Raw genomic sequence first — 21,526 nt, 5'->3', positions numbered from 1 at the left:
AAAGGCATCTGATTTCATTCCTTTATGATATTAAAGCTCCCTTTTGAAAACACCAAAGAGCCTCTGGTAAGGGTGACATATTAAACTTTTGTCAACTCATAACAACCCAGTTGAAAGTAGATTAACGGATCATCTGTGGACACAGTTTAAAGCAGTGTTGATAGGGAAGAGGAATGTGAAGACTTCATGGGCCCAGACTATGGGGACTGGCTAGGAGGTAAACATCCAGTGAAGGGATACATTATGGCTATCCTGAGGGCAGGAAGCCTGCAAAGCCATATCGGAAATGCAGGGAAATCCACTTTAGTTACTTTGGCTCAGGTCTCTTCTTCTCATGTAAAGCTCACATAGAAACCTTTATTCTTGAAGGAGCAAGGATTACAAAATCTTGCCACGCATCTAGTGGAATAGCTGTTTACACAGTGCAATCAGATTTCTTGCCTGTGTGGAAAAGAGCTGTGACCTTTCATAGCAGCTATATTAGGGTCTTTATTAGATCAGCGTGCAGCTAGTGGCTTATCAGTCTGTGGGCTGTGCAAAGGTGATATTAAAGCAGGTAGAGCACCAGCCAGGGTCTAGCTAAAGAAAGGAGCTTGTTGCATCATCAATGTTTCTCATGCAATAAAGTAATTCTTTTAGCTGGTCCCAGTAGAGTGCAAAGCATCTAAAGGTCCTGGATGCAGCTGGGAGAAGGTTTTAGATAGCTCAGCCTAAAGACATCAACAAAGGAAAACAATGATGCAAACACTAAGCTGAGAACTCTCTTCAGTTCAGAGTAAAGAATACATAAATTACATGGCCATATAACGTGTTAATGATAAACTCAGAGTAGACACATTTCATGATGTGCAATAAGTATAACTTTCAGGGCCACAAATGAACCCCTGCAAAAAAAAACCTTGACAATTTTTTGGCAGAGAGAAAGGACACAAAGAGGCTCAAAGAAGAAAAACTCAAACTATTTATTTAATAAGTAAATATAAAACAGCCCTGCTGCTTATCACCTTTTAAAAATAGACTTGATTAATTAGGACAAATATATTTTCTGAATGCTGCTAAAATGAGCTTTGGCAAATTTTTTGAAGAAGTTTATTTTCTATGGAAGTGGTCTCCAAAGGGAAGGTTTTAGAAATTTTTGAGGGGAGTCAATCAAATCTTCTCCCCAGATTTTCAGGAGTTCTATTCCTTCAGGCAGTCCAGTCTCAGGACATGTACAGTTTTAAACAACATCATAACAAATTGACATGGACAAACCTTTTATTAGGTATATTTGCTGTGTTTCCAGATTTTTATGGCCAACCTATAAAGCTGTCTAATATTGTTACAGGTATGCCCTCTTGAAATTCCACAGGTTCACTTTAGCTTTTCTAGGAAATAATAAAATTCCTTAAATTTCCTTTGGAAAAAAAAATTATTTTACCTCAAAAACAAATAAATAAATAAATTGATATGGAAGCAGAAGGGATAGCTTACACTGAGGAGGAATTTATGAGCCCTGTCTTTAGTAAAGACCTTCATCTGGAAATACACCATTCTTTCCTTAATATTCAAGTTCCGCCAAGAGTTTATAAACCTAAATTTGAACGGTACAGAAAACAAACTTGTTAAAGAAATGCATCAAAACAAATCCTAGTGTCTAAAATTATTGCCAGCTTTTTATTTGTTTGCTTTAACATTGATCTGGTATATTTGATATTTGATTTTGCTCAAATATGTATTTCCAGATGTATTTTCAATGACAGCCCTAATGAAATTCAAGTCCATTATCTATTGTTTGCCAACTATGTACACATCATACAAAACATAGAATTATATCTTTCTAATCTTCACAAAAATACTGCAAGATATTATTATCCCCATTTATCATTAGAAAAAACTGAGGTTCTCCGAAATTTTGAAGTCTTAAGCTGCTGGCAAGGACAGAATTCCAATCAAATTCTGCCAAATTGTGAAGTCTAGACTTTTTATACCAGCCTATCCTACCTTGTGACAGAGAATGTTCTTAATATTTGTTACATATGAAATTGCTTTGAGTGCTTAATAAAGTCTGTGAGGTAGATACAAATTTATCTCAGATGCTGAAACCAAGGTAAAAAGATGTTTTGCAAAGTGCCAAAGCACTCAACTAGTTAACAACATAGTTTGTACTGCAACATAAATTAATGATAATCCAAAGTTCATATTCACTGTGGTATAGTATGTATCCCCTCAGAAACAAATATTAACAAACTAACTGAAATAAGTGCATTCTTGGAAGTTTTTCAGACATGATAAATTGGAATGGAACAATAATATAATACCCACTTGGGGAATCCTTTTTTAAAATTTCTCTGGATGACCTATTCGTGTATCTTTCTGAGGAGAAAGCAGATGTGATTTATTCTGCCCACATTCAGCCGTGACTGGTTGACTCGTATCTTGCATTTGAAAATCTTGTCTCTACCTATGTCGTAGCCGTATGATTTCCATGGTCCTATCCCTGTTCCAGGGGAGCACAGTGACACTTATTTGCCCAACACAGACTCTCAGAGGAGCAGATATAAACACACAAAAACTTCATGATGATCCTCAAGCAAGGGAAGTGGAAGAAACAGATTCCCTAATTCTAAAATATTCAGCCTGAAATAAGCATGCAGGCCTTTGTTTTGGACAGTGTTCATTTATACTTAAAACTTACTGGCAAGGTAGGGACTGGTAGCCTGCTTTTTCTACTTCTCCAGTGATATACATCGGGAAACCTGGGGTGTGTGTGTGTGTTGGGATGTGGGGTGGGGTTACTGATTTCTAGCTTTGGTAAATCTCACAGTGTAAATATGTCCTTCATGTTCAATTTCAAGCAACCAACGTGACCTCACTGAACATGGAGTTAAAAAGGGGCGTGCCCAGTTGGCTGTCCCGAGCTAGTAGGAGCCTGCAGGAGCAGCTCTAGCACCAACCGTGTTCCTCCATGGTCTTGGGCTTCAGCCTGTGTTTCCAGCTTCACCTTATTCCTCCACCGGTTTCTCCTGCTATCTCTTCGGTGCTGACTTCTGTTCATCCTCAGAACCTTTCTGCTTACTGTACTCTGTCTACCTTGCTGCTTCTCAGACCTGGAGATTTCGTCTCATCCTTCAGGACACCTTTCAAATGTTGCTTCTGAGAGAAGTATTTCTTCTTTAAACAGCCTACATTCTTTTTTTTTTTTTTTTTTTGATGTTTAAGCATTTATTAATTCTGATTTTGCACTTTTTTATTTTGATATATTTTTCCTCTTTTCTTTCTTTCTTTCCTTTTTTTTTTATTATTATTATACTTTAAGTTTTAGGGTACAACTAACCTGTGCATTGTGCACATGTATCCTAAAACAGCCTATATTCTGCAGTGCCAAATTTCTCCCCATCCTTCTACATTTCTATCTTTCGAATTAACCTTTTTGTTTTCTTCACAACATTTAGGGAAATGAGAAAATGTCCAGTTTTATTTATTAATTTTGTTATTATTGCTGCTTTTCTCTAGTAGAACATAAGTTTCAGAAAATAGAGACTGATCAACCTTATTGACTTCTGTATATTAAATGTTAATAGAGTTTTTGGCACATAGTAGGTACTCAGTAAACATTTGTTAAATGAACAAGCAAATATTTGTTAAATAAATAAGAAACACAGGTTGTTTACAAAAACTTCAGTAACTGTATTGAGTTTAATAAGAAAATGCTGGGCCAGGGCATAATTTTTTAAAGGAGTAATTGTCTATAATTTTGACCTGCTTACTTGTTATAGGGGCAGCTTAGGGATAAAACAAATGTCTAGGAGGACTGATTATTAATCTTAAATTCAAAAAGAAGTTTAGGGGGAATCTACTTTCTATTTGTTGGGTTAAAATTTGGTTTAAAGATTATTTTAAGAAACCCCAAACTTGTGTATTAATTTAATCATGTTACAGCTATTCATTGAAATAGTTACAAATATATAAAAATATCTTCCTTTATTGAATAGACAAGTATATTATAAGTAAAGATGTACTAATTATAGGTAGAATTATTATTTTCAGTTTTATTTCACAACCAATATTTTTCCATATCCTAAATGGTGGGATGAGGAGTAAACCCTGAAGGTGTGTCCTTAGAGATGATGTAAAACTGCAACATTTGTGTGCTTCTCTGCAACACAGTGGGGCGCTCCCTCATATCTGTTATCCCTGTTCCCTGGATTCTTTCATGCATCTTTATTCTGGGTCCTGAAACTGCATTTTCCAAAACTGTATTAGCGGTTAAAATGTGCCTCAGGCTTTGTTGCTACAGGACATTTTATTTTAAAAACTAATGTATTACTAAATAAAACTGTTGGACAATTAGGCTCAAAATAAGGTTGAGCAGTGTTCCAGGTCAAAATGAACAATTTCAAGATTTCGCTTTGGGTACCCTCTTCTCCAGTTACCATCAGTTTCTGTCCTCAGAATCTTTTTGCTTGCTTCATGGACAGGGCCCCTCTCCATTCCTCTATTTGCATTCCCAGCGGACTATTGTTCCATCTACTGCATTCCCTACCATGAATCTTGGAAGGATAACATGCATTAATCATTTATTTTAGAATGTATTAGGTTAAATAAAGACGTATTAATTTAAATAATTGTTATATAGTTTGGTACTTTATTATAGTGTGCAAGTCGTGCAGGTAGGGGAGAAAGGACTGAAATACACATAGGTGAATGCTACTCACAAGATGCTTGTCTCGGCTAGGCACGGTGGCTCACGCCTGTAATCCTAGCACTTTGGGCAGCCTGTGCAGGTGGATCACTTGAGGTCAGGAGTTCGAGATCAGCCTGGCTCACATGGTGAAACGCTGTCTCTACTAAAAATACAAAATTTAGCCAAGTATGCTGGCAGGTGCTTGTAATCTCAGCTACTCAGGAGGCTGAGGCAGGAGAATCACTTGAACCCGGGAGTTGGAGGCTGCAGTGAGCTAAGATCCAGCCACTGTACTCCAGTCTGGGCTACAGAGTGAAACTCCATCTCAAAAGAAAAAAAAATGCTTGTCTCCGATATGGAGTATAAGACTAGTCAAAACATGAATAAATACAAATTTGAGTCTATGTAAGCTAATAAATTGAGCTTCAAAAGTACACACAGTAAAATTTGGACATAGATCATATTGATCATATTGTCTGCAATTTACAAAGCAGAAATGGAGGTTTGGAAAAAAGTAGTTTGCTGAAGATTTATGTATCTATCTCTAGAATTTTGGATGTAAGATTATTAACTTCCAAGACTCCTGTGCTTCTTTCCATAGAACATGTGACTCGATGATACACAAGAGAGTAATAAGCAAATTCTTTGGGAAAACTAGTGATACCAACACCTCAGGTGGTAGATGAAAGGAGATTGTTTAGTGTAACATGCAACTGAGTTGATCAAGATTTAAGGAATTTGAATGGATTGGTGTGGGAGCTACTTGGCTAACAAATAATTATGTTTCAGTAAACCTTAGAAAACAAGTAGGAGAGTAAGCAAATATGCCTGCATTTGTACCAGTAAAAGCAACAGGGGTAGTATGAGGGGTGGTTTTAGTTGCGATGTTGTTAGTACTGGTAGTATTATACAGCAATAGTGAAAAGGCTGCTGTGTACAAGACCGTGCTAAGTGTCTGACTAAACCTTTGTTATTTAATTTGGGCTTAATGATCACCTTTTAAAGCAGACAAGTGTGATTGTTAATTTTGTGTTGCTTGGCTAGGCAATGATACCCAGTGGTTTGACCAAGCATCAATGTAGATATTGCTATGAAAGCATTTCTTTGTAAAAGGTGTCATTAATATTTAAATCAGTAGTAGACAGTCTTGAATAAAGACTGTCATTTAAATCAGTAGGGTTTGTATAGAGCAAATGATCCTTCACAATGCACATGGGCTGTTTCCAATCATTTGAAGACCTTAAGAACAAAGACTGAGGTTTACTGAAGAGGAAGGAATTCTGCCTCCTGACCGCCTTTAAACTCAATACTGAATCCTGCTGAAATTTCCAGCCTACAAATCTGCCTCATGGATTTCAGACCCTCCAGCTCCCACAGTCTGGTAATTCCTTAAACTCTCTCTCTCTCTCTGCAAATTTGTGTGCATGTATGGGTACATACACGCACACATACACCCGTTGTTGTTTCTATTTCTCTGGAGAACTCTAATACAATTTTATTATCTGTGGTTGAAGATCCAAAACAAATATGTGCGTATTGATCTTCATTTTGTTAGTTTATCTGTGAAGAGAGTACTTGAATTATAAGAATCAACCAAATACACTATGCAATATGTGGGTACTATTCAAAAGTGAACAGTCACAGCGCAACAGCCTCTTTCTGGGAAGTCACTGAAAGATAATGGTGAAGAGAATTTCTCTCATTAGGCAGAAATTTGAGAGGTGTGCCTAGTTATTCCTTTTGCTTGGAAGGAGAAATGGCCAGATACGCAATTATACGATGATTCATAGGCTGTGGCCTGTAAGGTCTGGGACTTGGAAGGAACATGACTGGTAAAATGATGACAAAGAAGCCTGGGAAATAGGTATGTGGCTAGAGTTCTCTGAATGCGCAAGATGCATGAAAATATTTGTGCCCCATAAGCATGCTCACTAAACAGTGACCTCAGCAGAGGTAGATTTTAATACTCAAGTGGATAGGATGATGCAATTTCTTGATGCCACTCAGCCTCTATCCCTAGACACCCTGGTTATTACCTAATGGGGTCATGAACAAAGTAGTCATGGTGGCAGGAACTGAGGTTATGCATGGGCTCGGCAACGTGGACTTCTACTCACCAAGGTTGACCTGGCTACATCCACTGCTGAGTGTCCACTCTACCAGCAGCAGAGAAGAACACTGAGCCTCCAATATGGCAACATTCCCAGGACTGATCAGCTAGCCGCCTGGTGGCCTGTTGATTACATTGAACTGTTTCCATCACGGAAGCGGTAGCATTTCGTTCTTACTGAAATAGACACTGTGGATATAGATTTGACAACTCTATACTCAATGCTTCTACCAAGGCTATCATCTGTGGTATTGAGGAATGGGCATTATCTGTCATCATATCATAGTATTCCAGACGACATTGCTTCTGATCATAGAACTCACTTCACACGAAATGAAGTGCAACAGTGAGGCCATGCTTCTGAAATTGACTAGTCTTATTGTTTACCATCCTGAAGCAGCTGGCTTTAAAAAAAGGTGGAGGGGCCATTAGAAGACTCAGTTACAGTGCCAGCTAGGTGACAATGCCTTGTAAGGCTGGGGCAAGGTTCTCCAGAAAGCTATATATGCTCTAAATTAATGTCTAATATAGCTAGGATTCACAGGTCCAGGCATCAAGGGGTGAAAATGGGAGTTGCATCAGCCTCCATTACTCCTAGTGATCTACTAGCTAAATTTTTGCCTCCGTCTGCATGCCCTTGTGCTCTGCTGAAGTAGACATCTTAGTTCCCATAGGAAATAGGCAGATGGACTCTCAGGTGAGTGGTGCAGCTGTGCTTGCTAGTGAGACTGGGAGAGAGACAAATTTATTTTGTTGATTCTCCATATACAGGGGCTGTCTTCATAGATAAAGTAACAAATTGAAGACCAGAATGCCGTCTGATGCATTTTTTTTTTACTTGACTCTTCAACAACAGATAGTAAAATTGTATTAGGGTTCCCCAGAGAAACAGAGCGATGGATGTAAATGCACAGACACACACACACACAATGAGAGAGAGATTTTTAAGGAACTGGCCTAGGCAACTGTGGAGACTGGCAAGTCTGAAATCTCTGGGGTAGGAGAGCAGGCTGGAAATCTCAGCAGGAGTCAGTGTTGTAGTTTTGAGTCTGAAGACACTCAGGAGGTAGAATTCCTTCCATTTTGGAAAATCTCAGGCTTTGTTCAACTGATTGTGTGAGGCCCACTCACACTGTGAGGGATAATCTTCACTCAAAATCTACTGATTTAAATGTTAACGACTCTAAAATATATTTTAACAGCGACATCTAGACTGGCATTTGAGCAAACCCTGGACACCATAGCCTAGCCAAGTTGACACATAACATTAACCATCACAACAAGTATACATTTTATATCCCTTTACTAGATGTGAACACTGAGATTCCACATAACACATAGCTTTCCAAAATCATATAACTTATAAATGGTACAACCAGGATTAAAATCCTTTTGCATCTGAATAAAAGTCTATTTTACCACAAATAGTTTCCTTATATTAACTAATCTTATAGACTATTATAAGATAGTATTAAAGATACTAGTAAGTATCTTGAGCGATAAATTTAAGTCAATGTATTTTCCCCATTTTATTGTGTAAGTGATTATGGAATACTTGAGTCTACATATTGCTATAGCATGTCCAGAATCCTCAAATCTATAGCAACCACTATCCATGTTTGTTCTGATGGAGGCTGATCTTAATATTGATGCCTTGTATATAAAAGCATAATGAGAAACAAACAAAAATAACTGGATTGGGTGTTGAGAGTGAATAAGTGATTGAACTACATGAACCATAGAAGGCTCTAGAATGTTGGAATGAAAAAGAGAAAAAAAAAATTCTATTGGCTTTGATTTATCATTTTGAAGAAGAAAATTGGTTCTCTTTGTTATTTTTTTTCTGTTTCAGCAGCACAAAATGTTCTATGTGAAAATATTAAGAATTAAATGTTCATAGACATGTTTAGTTATTTTTTTTAAAAAATTACACATATATCTTTCAAAACATTTAAACCTATTATAGTTCTTCACAGTATCATCATTTTGATATATTTATGACCTACCTATTTTCTTAAAGGCAATCTTTACTTCTCATGTAAATGTAAACTTTGTTTTGTTTTGTTTGCTTTTCTTTACACTTTGATATGTTGTCTGAGTTCTATGTGCTCTATGATAACATTTATATATATATATTGGATTGCTCCCTTGGCTTTACTTTTGACTTATAAATTATTCACCAAAATTTCTTTTCCAGGTTGTTCTTTGAAGATGCTATATTGTGAATAACTAAGTTGAAATTTTATGGCAAAAGGAATTCTTTCTCATGCATTTGATATAGAAAACTTTAAAGGTGTGGTTTTATCCTTTGGAATGTGCTTTGACCCCATGATATGTGGCATTGAATTATGAAGACATAGAGGTTATATGGACATCTTTCCTTGAAAGTTGCTATACTTTGTTTTACTTTTTCACAATTTATAGTATAAAAACTTAGTGATTTTTAAAATAAAATTATAGTTTTGTAACAAAAAACAAATGTTATCAATTTTCAAATATTCTATAATAATATATTTTAGCCAGTTTCTAAACTATCATCATTAAACAACCGGTTGATGTGTGTGCGCAAGAAAGAATCACTATACTGTTTAAGAATTAGAAGCATCACTAGCAAGCTAGAATTTCAAATTGAATATTTTGATTTTATTTCTCACTTAGGATTATTTCTGAACTCTTCATTTACCTTCTATGACTCTAGATTTTATCCTTCATATGGTTAAATAGAGATAATAGTAATTTATAAGTTACTAATGGGGTGGAGACAGCATATAGTTCTTTCCAATTTTCCTTTCTTCAAATAAATAGCAAGCTGCCTTAAATTCCTTCTTATTTTGACAGGCACATATGTTTCAATGTGCTCAATTACATGGTAACAAATTCTACTATGCACAAACACACACAAAAATCACCTTGAAGCTTTGTGCATATACGCATTGCAAAAGAGATGAGAGTTGTTTAATGGAATGTTTTGCAGCAATGCTTTTAAAGATGTAAACTAAATAATACAGGCTTTATAGAAGGGGTCAGGCTTGACATCTATTGGGCACAAATTATTGATAAATAGTAGGAGTGAACATGTTATTAGAGATTTACATCAGGAGATTATAGTGGTCATCCCATCTTAAAGGCAGCAGTACCCTAGAGATCATGAGTCCCCAGCAAACAGGCACAACCGGCTGTCAGTGTGGTTTGACAGAGCAGAAAGAGATTCCAGAAAGAGTCACAAAGTACTTGAGTTTAACCTGAAGAAGTATGGACACCAAGGGAACTATTTCCGGAGCCTGCAGGGTATATGCTAAATTTGTCTTTTGCCTGAGGTAGTCACCAATTATGTATGCTATAAATGCAAGCTAGTCTCTCTGCTAAAGGATGAGGTTAAAGGGCCCCAGGAACATCTCTCTATATGCTGAGGCTTTTAAAAGGCTAAAAGGCTAAAATTGTGTCAAGAAAGAATATGAGAAATAATGCAAGAATAAAACCAGAAAGAGAAATAGCTGCCAAGGGAAAGAGACAATATCAATGAAAATAATATGTGAGAGAAAGAAAAATTAACAGAGAAAAAAGAAAAAGGAAAGAAAACTATGGTTTGTAAACAATTACAAATCATATCTAATAAAGAGTGAATTGAGAAAATTAGAAGCAACAGAATTTGATGTTTCATCTACTAATAAAGATACTAACAAAGACAAGGAAGTACATGGGACCTTTTGCTAACTAATATTCACACAGTCATTCACTCATTTATTCTAGTAATTCAAGTACCACTAAATGTTGTAGTATGTGGTACTTCCCAGCTCAGGAATATGGAGTTTTGACTTGTACATATGACACGACAAATGGCATGAGCTTTACCTGCAAAGAATACGTGCAACATGGAGAAGACAGCCAACCCATTTAACTTTAGACTTTTAATAGATTCTGCTGATCTAAAGCCTTTCTCTAGTGATTTTCATAATTCTATGCAGAACAATGCTGTACATTATGCATGACAAGTGCTTGGCTCTCTTATTTTTATTGGAAGGTATAGATCTGGGGAGCAGAAATAGGAAAGAGGAATTGAATATTTGTTATGTTAAAGATAGGAGAACAATAAATTTTAATAGTAGAAAAACTTTATATAAAAAGTGGCAGAAGGCTTCTCTGCTTCCTCATCTTTAGATGTGTGATCTGCAGTAAATATACTCGTTATATTTTACATTCCCTGTTTACAGATAGAATGTAATAATCCCTATGTTATAGTCCTTTTGCTTGTCTTAGCGTATGGGGTAAGTTGTAATTACTATTGTAATCACAAGTGACCAAAACAGGACTTCCAAATATCTATTTATTTTAGCCTGGGTGCGGTGGCTCTCGCCTGTAATCCCAGCACTTTGGGAGGCCAAGGAAGGTGGATCACCTGAGGACAGGAATTCGAGACCAGCCTGACCAACATGGAGAAACTCTATCTCTATTAAAAATACAAAATTAGCCGGGCATGGTGGCAGGTGCCTGTAATCCCAGCTGAGGAGGCTGAGGTAGGAGAATCACTTGAGCCTAGGAGGTGGAGGTTGCCGTGAGCTGAGACCACACCATTGCACTCCAGCCTGGGCAACAAGAGCAAAACTCCGTCTCAAAAAAAAAAAGAAAGAAAGAAAAAAAAAGTGACAGAAAATAATGAGGTGGGAGAAATAATCAACTGATAAACCATATTAAGATAAATTATAAAAGAGGAAGAAATATAGGTCAATTACTCAAATTAGATATTTTAGAAGAAATTGGGTATTTCAAGTGAAATAAAAGAGATTCTGGTGCTACACAATGATAGTTTGGGTATTTATCTCTGCCCACATCTCATGTTGAACTGTAATCCCCAGTGGTGGCATTAGGGCCTGGTGGGAGTTATTTCGATCATGAGGACGGATCCCCCACGGCTTAGTGCTGTCTTCATGATAGGGAGTTCCTGCGAGACCTGGTGATTTAAAAGTATGTGGCACCTCTCATCTCCCCAAGTCTCTCTCTCTTACTCCAGCTTTCACCATGCAATGTACCTATTCCCCCTTTGCCTTCTTTCATGACTGGAAGTATCCTGAGGCCTCCCCACAAGCAGATGCTGCTATGCTTCCTGTATAGCCTGCAGAATCATAAGCCAATTAAACCTCTTTTCTTATGAATTATCCAGTCTCAGGTAGTTCTTTACAGTAGTGCAAGAACAGCCTAGTGCACATGATTGTTAATAGGGAATAATAGGAATAAGTGCTAACGATAGTACTTGTGACCTTACCCATAGTTTGTATATAAATTAATGCACATATTAACTTCAATAGAAAATATAGAAACTTCCAATTTGCAGCCCAGCATGTAAAGAGCTTAGAAGTTCCCACTTCATCCTAACAAGAAGTAAAAAGCTGAACAAACTAAGAAATCAAAAACTCTTCTTAGATCCATAAGACAAGTGAGATCACAGCACAAAACACTGCCCTCAAAATTAGAGATACCCTCAAGCAAATGCAGAGAATCACAACTTACTGCAGCAGAAACCCACATGCAGAAATAACCACAGAAATCCGTGCCAGGTTAGGAAACCCGAAATGTAATCAATGAATTGCTAGAGGCTCAGAGTGCTCAAGCCTGAAGCAGTCATAAGGATATCCCCACCTTTGGTGAGTATAATCTCCAGAAGCTTGACTTTGTACTCATGGTAAATATCAGAAAAAATTATTTCATTCTTCTTACAGGGAAAGGGCAAAATAACCATTTTGAAATATGCTAGACATTCTTTTCTTCTTAACAAGGTCTTCACTAAGAAAAAACTATTTAACCAGAGCCTAACCTGCTGGAGTTTTACCAGACCCTAATCTACATGGATAAAGGGAAATATACAACTCTTGTTTACTCTAGGTTCCAATGTGGAGAAGAGAAATACTCAACCATAGCCCATTTTAGCTATTCTGTCTCACATAAAAGGGGGCAGAAAAGCATGTGTGAAATTCACAGTCCAGAGGCACAGGCTTATTAAAAGACTAAGACCCAATTGTAGGATCGTAGAATGCTTCCCCTCCCCCAACACCTAACTGCTATATCACAAAAATCCCATTTACAGAAGCTCCTTTTACACAGTATATCATACCTGGCTATCAAGAATAAATTACAAGTCATACTAACAGGAAAAATCACTGTTTGAACAAATAGAGCAAAATCAGAACCAGGCTCAGATATGGCAAGGGTGTGGGAATTAGACTAAGAATTTAAAGCAACTGTAATTAATATGCTAGAGGCAAATCCTTCCCTGGTCCTTCCTCATAATGGCTCCTAATGACGCAGAGATTGTCAAAACAAGTGGTATTTATTAATTATGATAATGTACTTTGGATGTGAATTTGCTACACCTTTCTTTATAGTAAGACACCAACTACTTGAGAAATAAAGATGTTTTAATTCATTCTTAGATAGGAAGAACATTTTAAGAGATGTACTTTCTTTGAAAAATGGATCAAACTCAAATTCATGTGGCATACTAGATGTGCTCATAAATAAACTTATGACATAAAAAATATGCTTAAGGGCTCTAATAATAAAAATGGACAGCATAAAATAACATATGGGAAATGTAAGCAGAGAGATGGAAATTCCTAAAGAACCAAAAAGAAACACTGGAGACTTAAAATGCTGTAACAGAAATGAAGAATGCCTCTTGATGGGCTTATTAGTTGATATGGTTCAGGAAAAAAAATTGCTGAGCTTGAAAATATCTCCATGGAAATCTCCAAAACTGAAAAACAACAACAACAACAACAACAACAAAAAATAGATTATCCAAGAAATGTGGGACAACCACAAAAGTAAACTCTATTTAATGCAAAAACCAGAAGAAGAAGAAAGAAAAAGAAATCTTTGAAGCAATAATTACAGCGTTTCCTTTAATGTTGAATGCTAAACCACAGATTCAGGAAGCTCAGAGAACATCAAGCAGCATAATGCCAAAAAAAACAAAGAAAACAAAACAACACATCTAGGCACATAATTTCAACTATAGAAAATTAAAGATACACCAAGAGTACATAACAGTATCTAATGTGTATGTTTCTAATAGCAGAACATTAAAATACAAGAAGCAAAAACTGACAGAGCAGCAAGAAGAAATAGATGAATCTACTATTATACTATTATAGTTTTAGACTTCAATAACCCTTTTTCAGAAATCGACAGATTCAGCAGGCAGAAAATTAGTAAGGATGCAGTTGAATTCAGCAACACTATAAATTAATTGGATATCATGGACATCTATAGACTGTTTCTTCCAATAATAGCAGATTTCACATCTCAAGCTAACATGGAATCTTCATCAAGATAGACCACTTTCTGGATGAGAAAACACACCTTAACAAATTAGAATAAAATAAAACTCAGTCAGTGTCTGCTCTCAGGTGTACAATGTAATTAAACTAGAAACCAATAACAGAAAGACAGCTGAGAAAGCCCAAAATATTTGAAGATTACACACACACTAATAAAAAACATATGGAGTAAAATGTCTTAAGATAAATTTAAAAATATTTTGAACTAAATGAAAATAAAAATACATACTGTCAAAATGTGTTGGATGCAGAAAAAGCAGTGCTTAGAAGGAAATATATAAAATTGCATATATTAGAAAAGAGGAAATTCTAAAATCAATAATCTAAGGTTCCTTCTTAAGAAGTGAAAAGCAGAGCAAATTAAATCCAAAGTAAGCAGAATAAAAGAAATAATAAAAATAAGAAAGCCAGCTGTAGTGGCATGCAGTTGTAGTCTCATCTACTCAGGAGGCTGAGGTGGGAAGATCGCTTTAGCTTAGAGTAGAGTCTAGCATGGGCAATATAGCAAGACCCTGTTTCTTAAAAAGAGAGACAGAGAGAAGAAACAAATGAAATTAATAACAGAAAATCAATAGAGAAAATGAAAAAAGTATAAGCCCATAGCCAGGCTAACTAAGAAAATAAGAGAAAAGACACAAATCCACTAATATCAAAAATAAAAATGAAATAGCAATACAAATACCATGGACATAAAAACAATTTGTTAACAACTCTACGCCCACAGGTCTGATAACCTACATGAAATGGGCCAACTCCTGGAAAGTCACAATTTATTAAAGGTCACACAAGAAGAAATAGACTATCTGAGTAGGACTATTTTTATTGAAGAATTGAATCAATAATTAGTAACATTCCCAAAGAGAGCACAAGGCCCAGATGGATTCACTGGTGAAACCTACCAAGCATTTAAGGAAGACAGTTTATCAGTTATTTACAATCTCTTTCAGAAGACAGAGGCAAAAGAAATAGTTTTTAACTCATTATATGAGGCCAGCATTACCCTAATACACAAAACAGACAAAGACAATACAAGCAAACTGAAACCAACATATTTTATAAACATAAATGCACAAATCCTCAACAAAAATATTAGCAAATTGAGTCCAACAATGTATAAAAAGAATTATGCATCATAACCAAGGAGGATTTATCTCACTGATGAAAGGAGGATTTAACCTGTGAAAATCAATTAATCCATCATATTAATAACCTAAATGTAAAGAAAATCAGATGAACAAATCAATAGATGCAGAAAAAGCATTTGAAAAAATCCAACCCCATTTAATGATAAAAACTCTCAGTAAACTCGGAATGGGGGAAAACTTCCGCAGCTTGATAAAAGACATCTACAAAAAACCTACCACTGACATAGTACTTAATGTTGAGAAACTTAAAGCTTTCCCAGTAAGATCAAGAAGAAAGCAATAATATACCCTCTTACCACTGCTTTTCAACATCTTATTGGAAGTTCTATTAATCCAACGACAAGAAAAGAAAATAAAAGTTATACGTATTATGGAGGAAGAAATATAACTGTCTCTGTTTGCAGATGACATAATCATCTATGTAGAAAGTTGAAAAGAATTGACAGAGTTCTTTCTGTAACTAATAAGCAATTATAGCAAAGCAGTAGGACACGAGGTTAATATGCAAAAGTCAACCACCTTCCTAAATAGCTGCAATGAACAAGTCAAATTTGAAATTAAAAACAGAACACTGTTTACACTAGCAATCAAAAAACGAAATACTTAAGACGTAAATCTAACAATATACATGTACAAAATCTGTATGAGCAAAACTACAAAATCTGATGGAAGAAATTGAAGTAGAACCAAATAAATTGAGAGAATTCCATGTTTATGGATAGGAAGACTCAATATATTCAAGACATCAATTTTTTTTTTCAAATATATCAATAGATTCCGTACATCCACAATCAAAACCCAGGCAAGTTATTTTGTACATATAAACACACTGATTCTAATGTTTATAGGGAGAGGTAAGATACCCAGACAGAAGAGACAACACAATATTGAAAGAGAAGAAAAAAGTTGAAGGATCGACACTATCTGACTTCAAAACTTATTACAAACTGCAGTAATCAAGACAGTGTGGTATTGTCACAAGAGTAGACAAACAGATGAGAAGAACAGAATAAAGAGCCCAGAAACAGACCTAATAAATATAGTCAACTGATCTTTAACAAAGGAATAAAAGCAATGTAACGGAGCAAAGGTAGTCTTTTAAACAATTGATGCTGGAACAAATGAACATCCTCATGCAGGAAAAAAAAAAAAGAATTTAAAAATGTATGCTCCATTTGACAAAAATTAACTCAAAATGAATCTTAGACCTAAATGTAGAATGCAAAACTATAAAACTAAAAGACAGCATATAAGAAAATCTAGATGACTTTGAATTGGTAACAAATTTCTAGATATATCATCAAAGGCATCATTCATTAAAAAGTAATTGATAAGCTGGATTTAATTAAAATTAGAAATTTCTGCTCTGTGAAAAATACTGTCAAAAAATGAAGAAAAAAGCCACAGACTAGGGGTAAATATTTGGAAACAAACAAACAAAATATCTAACAAAGGACTGTTATCCCAATTATACAAATAAGTCGTAAAGCTCAACAACAACAAAACAAACAATTCAATGAAAATATGAGCTAAAGACCCTAACAGACACCTCACCAAAGAAGATACAGGTTGAAAATCTTTAATCCAAAAATCCAAAATCTAAAATTCTCCAAAATTCAAAACTTTTTGAGTGCTGACATGACACCAAACTGGAAAAAGTCACACCTGACCTCATGTAACAGATTGCAGTCAAAACACTGGTGTGCAACATATAGTTTACTTGGCATTCCCAAGGGAAAAAGGACCCCACCAGCTCTATTTGGCTTCTTATGTCTTTGTGTGCATGCTTAGATTTCCTGACAAAAAGCAAGCAAAAGGACACCCACAAAGAGTAATAACTCATGTTTGTCCAGGCCCAAACATGTCAAAGGCATGTTCCACACAATACCTCACATGGGGCCAAAGCCTACATACATTACTCATTATGTTTTTTTTTTTTTATCATGTTATGTAAAGATATTGTTGAAAATGTTAAAAAGACCTGCAGATACCCCAATGGGTAACAGTGATAAGAAAACAAAGGAAGCATTTATTTTTATCTACACCACAAAAAGTCAAGCTATTGGAGAAAACTGGACAGTGTTAAGTGTAAAATGTCTTACAGAAGAGTTTGATATTTGAATGGCCACCATATACGACCTGAAGAATCAGAAGGAAAAACCGTTGAAGTTCTATGCTGAAAATGATGAACAGAAATTCATTAAAATAGAAAAACACTGCATAAAGATAAAAATGAAGATCTTGATTGTGTATTGAAAGTGTGCATCCATCAGCACTCCAGTGAACACAGGCCAGCTGATGGTATGCTGATCATGCAACAATCATCTATCATAATGGACTGAGAACAGAAGAGAATTATTAATATTTAACAAGGTGATTGTAGAACTTTAAGAAAAGGCATGGCATCAATTTTTTGAAGATTTGTGGTGATAAAGCATCTGCTAAACATGAAGCAGTGGAGAAATTTATGAGTTTGCCAAAATCATCACTGATGAAAATCTGACATCAGAATAAGCCTGTTGTGCTGATAAATCATCACCATTTTGGAGTTATTGCCCCAGAAAGACATTGATTACAGTTTATAAGATGGCCCTTACAGGAATTAAGGATGCCAAGTGCTTAATGACTGTCTTTGGATGTGCTAATGTAGTACGCATGCATGAATGTAAACTTGCTGTGATCCGCAAAACTTGCCTTCTTACTGTTTTCAAGGAGTGAATTTCATACCAGGTCATTATTATGTTAACAAAAAGGCATGGATCACCAGAAACATCTTTTCTGATTGGTTGCCCAAACATTTTCTACCAGTGGTTTATGCTCACTTCAAATAAAATGAACTGTATGGCAACTGTGAGATTTTGTTACTTCTTAACAACTCTTCTGCTCCTTCTCTAGCTGATATTTATCAAATATAATATTTATGGCATGTATTAGGTTGGTGCAAAAGTAATTGCAGTCTTTGCCAATACTTTCCCTCAACTGTGTGACTTCATCAATTTAGCCATGTGATCAGGGTATTCTTACATCAATGAGGAGTAATTATATATGTATATAATATATATACTTTCTGAATAAAATGCTAGCTACATTGAACAGAGGTGTATTTGTGGAAAGTTTTCCAAAGAAATTTAGCATAAAAGATTCTGTATATATTGTTGCCAACACTTGGAACCCAGTGACTGAAGAGAGTAGTGTATGCCTGACACAATCTCTGGCCTGCAATTATGTTCAATGTTGATGATAAACAAAGTAGTGATTTTGGAGAATTCTGTGTGTCAAAATAAAAAAATATGACTCTACATATGCAAAAATATACCTTCAGAGTCTGTCAGCAAGCTGGAATAAGTAAATATTGAAAATGTTTTAACATTGATAATGAGGCTCCAGTTGTCCATTTATTGAAATATAGCCAAAAATTGTTCTGAATTAAAATGATCATGACATTAGTGACAATGAAGATGACATTGTTAACACTGCAGAAAAAGTGCCTTTAGATATGATAAAAATGTGACAGGCTTATTGAAGGACTAGAACAGTGTATATTTATAACAGAACAAGAAACCATGTCAGTGCATAAAATCAAAGACTTCTCAGACAAAAGTCATTGCAGATGACTCTACAGGAAACACTTTTCAAAAGCCATCCAGCTGAATGCCTCCTCTTCCATAGAGGACCCAATTTCTCTTTCCTCAACTGCTTCTGATATTTCTTCTCCTCACCTAAGGAAAAAATACAGTGTACAGCAAACTTAATAAAAACACAGCATCATAGTGTGTACGGAATTTATTCCTTCCAGTAGGTTCTTGGTCTCGCTGACTTCAAGAATGAAGCTGCGGACCTTCACAGTGAGTGTTAGCTCTTAAAGATGGTGTTTCAGAGTTTTTTCCTTCTGATGTGTCCGGAGTTTCTTCATTCCCGTGGGTTCTTGGTCTCGCTGACTTCAGGAGTGAAGCTGCAGACCTTTGCGGGGAGTGTTACAGCTCTTAAAGATGGTGCAGATCCAAAGAGTGAGCGGCAGCAAGATTTATTGTGAAGAGCAAAAGAACAAAGCTTCCACAGCGTGGAAGGGGGTTGCCACTGCTGGCTCTGGTGGCCAGCTTTTATTCCCTTATTTGGCCCTGCTCACACCCTGCTGATTGGTCCATTTTACAAAGTGCTGTTTGTTCCATTTTACAGAGTGCTGATTGGTCCATTTTATGGAGTGCTGATTGGTGCATTTACAATCCTTCAGCTAGACACAGAGTGCTGATTGGTGCATTTTTACAGAGGGCTGATCGTTGCATTTACAATCCTTTAGCTAGACACAGAGCACTGATTGGTGCATTTTTACGGAGTGCTGATTGGTTCATTTACAACCCTTTAGCTAAACACAGAGTGCTGATTGGTGTGTTTATAATCGTCTAGCTAGACAGAAAAGTTTTCTAAGTCCCCATCCTACCCAGAAGCCCAGCTGGCTTCACCTCTCAATAGGTGGAGACTGAAAACCTGCTATTGTTTGTTGTTGTTATTTAACAGCTGATAAAGGTATACAGTGCTGATTAATTAACCTGAACATATTTTTTTTCACTGTATGCTACTATAAATATGGGTATATGTTATTATACATATATCTAAAACTGTAGAATGTACAACACTAAGACTGAACCCTAACATAAAGTATGGACTTCGGGTGATAATGATGTGCTAATGTAGGTTCATTTGTTGTAACAAATGTACCACTGTGGTGCGGGATGTCAATAATAGGGAAAGCTATGTATGTGTAGGGGGAGGGAGCATATGAGAGACCTCTTTACGTTCTGCTCAATTTTGCTGTGAACCTAAAAGTGCTCTAAAAATAAAGTCTATTTAAAATAAGAAAACTCATGCATTCTAATAAAAAGAAGTGAATATAATTTTTAGGTATGGGACTGAGAATTGAAGTAAACCAATGGGAGGAAATAATTCAAAATAATTTTGTAGAAAAAATTTCAAGAATAGCAATTTGTATATGCTCATTATTAAACAAGGGGTTGGGATCAAGTAGCAATTAGTGACTTTAGTTAATTTTTTTTTAATGTAATGTTCTAAGAAACAGCATCTTAGACCATTCATATAAAAAGAAAAACAGTTTTCTATTCTAACTTTGATTATAAAGTATGTGCATCATATAGTGAAGGTGAAATGTTTCTGTCTAGACAAATACAAAATATCTCTTTCTGGTTAATAATAATATGACTTGAAGTCTATTTTATCTGATACACGTATAGCTACTCCTACTATTTTTTGACTTTCATTTGTGTAAAATATCTTTTTCTATACCTTCACTGTCATTCTGTGTGTCTTTACAGTGAAGTTAGTTTCTTGTAGGCAGCATATAGTTGGATCTTTTTCTTAAAGTCCATTCAGTCAGTCTGTCTTTTAATTGGAAAATTTAGTCCGTTTATATTCAATGTTATTATTGATAGGCAAGCATTTACTACTGCCATTTTGTTATTTTTTTGGTTGTTTTGCTACTCTTCTCTTTCTTAACATCTTTGTTTTTGGTTAAGTGATTTTTCTCCTGTAGTATGTTTCAATTCCTTTTGTTTGTTTGTTTGTTTGTTTTTAGCATATCCATTATGTTTTAGCATATCCATTATATCTCCTTTGTAGTTACCAGGAGACTTATGAAAAACATCTCAGAGTTATAAAAGGTTATTTTAAACAGAAAATAACTTTCATCACAAAGAATGACAAGAAACAAAGGCTGAATTCAGCCAAAGAAATGCTAAGCAAAAGGAACAAAGCCAGAGGCATCACATTGCCTGACTTCAAACTATAAGGCTACAATAATTAAAAGAAAATGGTACTCTGGCACAAAAACAGACAAATAGACCATAGACCAACAGAACAGGCAACCCAGAAACAAAGCCATACACTTACAGCCATATGATTTTCAATGAAGTCAATAAAAATAAGCAATGAAGAAAGGACCGCCTACTAAATAAACGGTGCTGGGATAGCTGACTAGTTATATGCAGGAAGATGTAACTGAATCCCTCTCTTTTACCATATACAAATATTAACTCAAGATGGATTAAAGATTTAAATGTGAGCCCTCAAACTATAAGAATCCTGGGAGAAAACCTACGAGAAAACCTCTGGACATTGGCCTTGGGAAAAAATTTATAACTAAGTGCTCAAAAGCAATTGCAACACAAACAACAATTGACATGTGGGGCCTAATTAAACTAAAGAGATTCCATGCAGAAAAAGAAACTACCAACAAAATAAACAGACAACATGCAGAATG

This window comes from Pongo pygmaeus, chromosome 3 (genome assembly GCF_028885625.2).
Source record: "Pongo pygmaeus isolate AG05252 chromosome 3, NHGRI_mPonPyg2-v2.0_pri, whole genome shotgun sequence".
NCBI lineage: Eukaryota > Metazoa > Chordata > Mammalia > Primates > Hominidae > Pongo > Pongo pygmaeus.
This window is presented reverse-complemented; position numbering follows the sequence as displayed.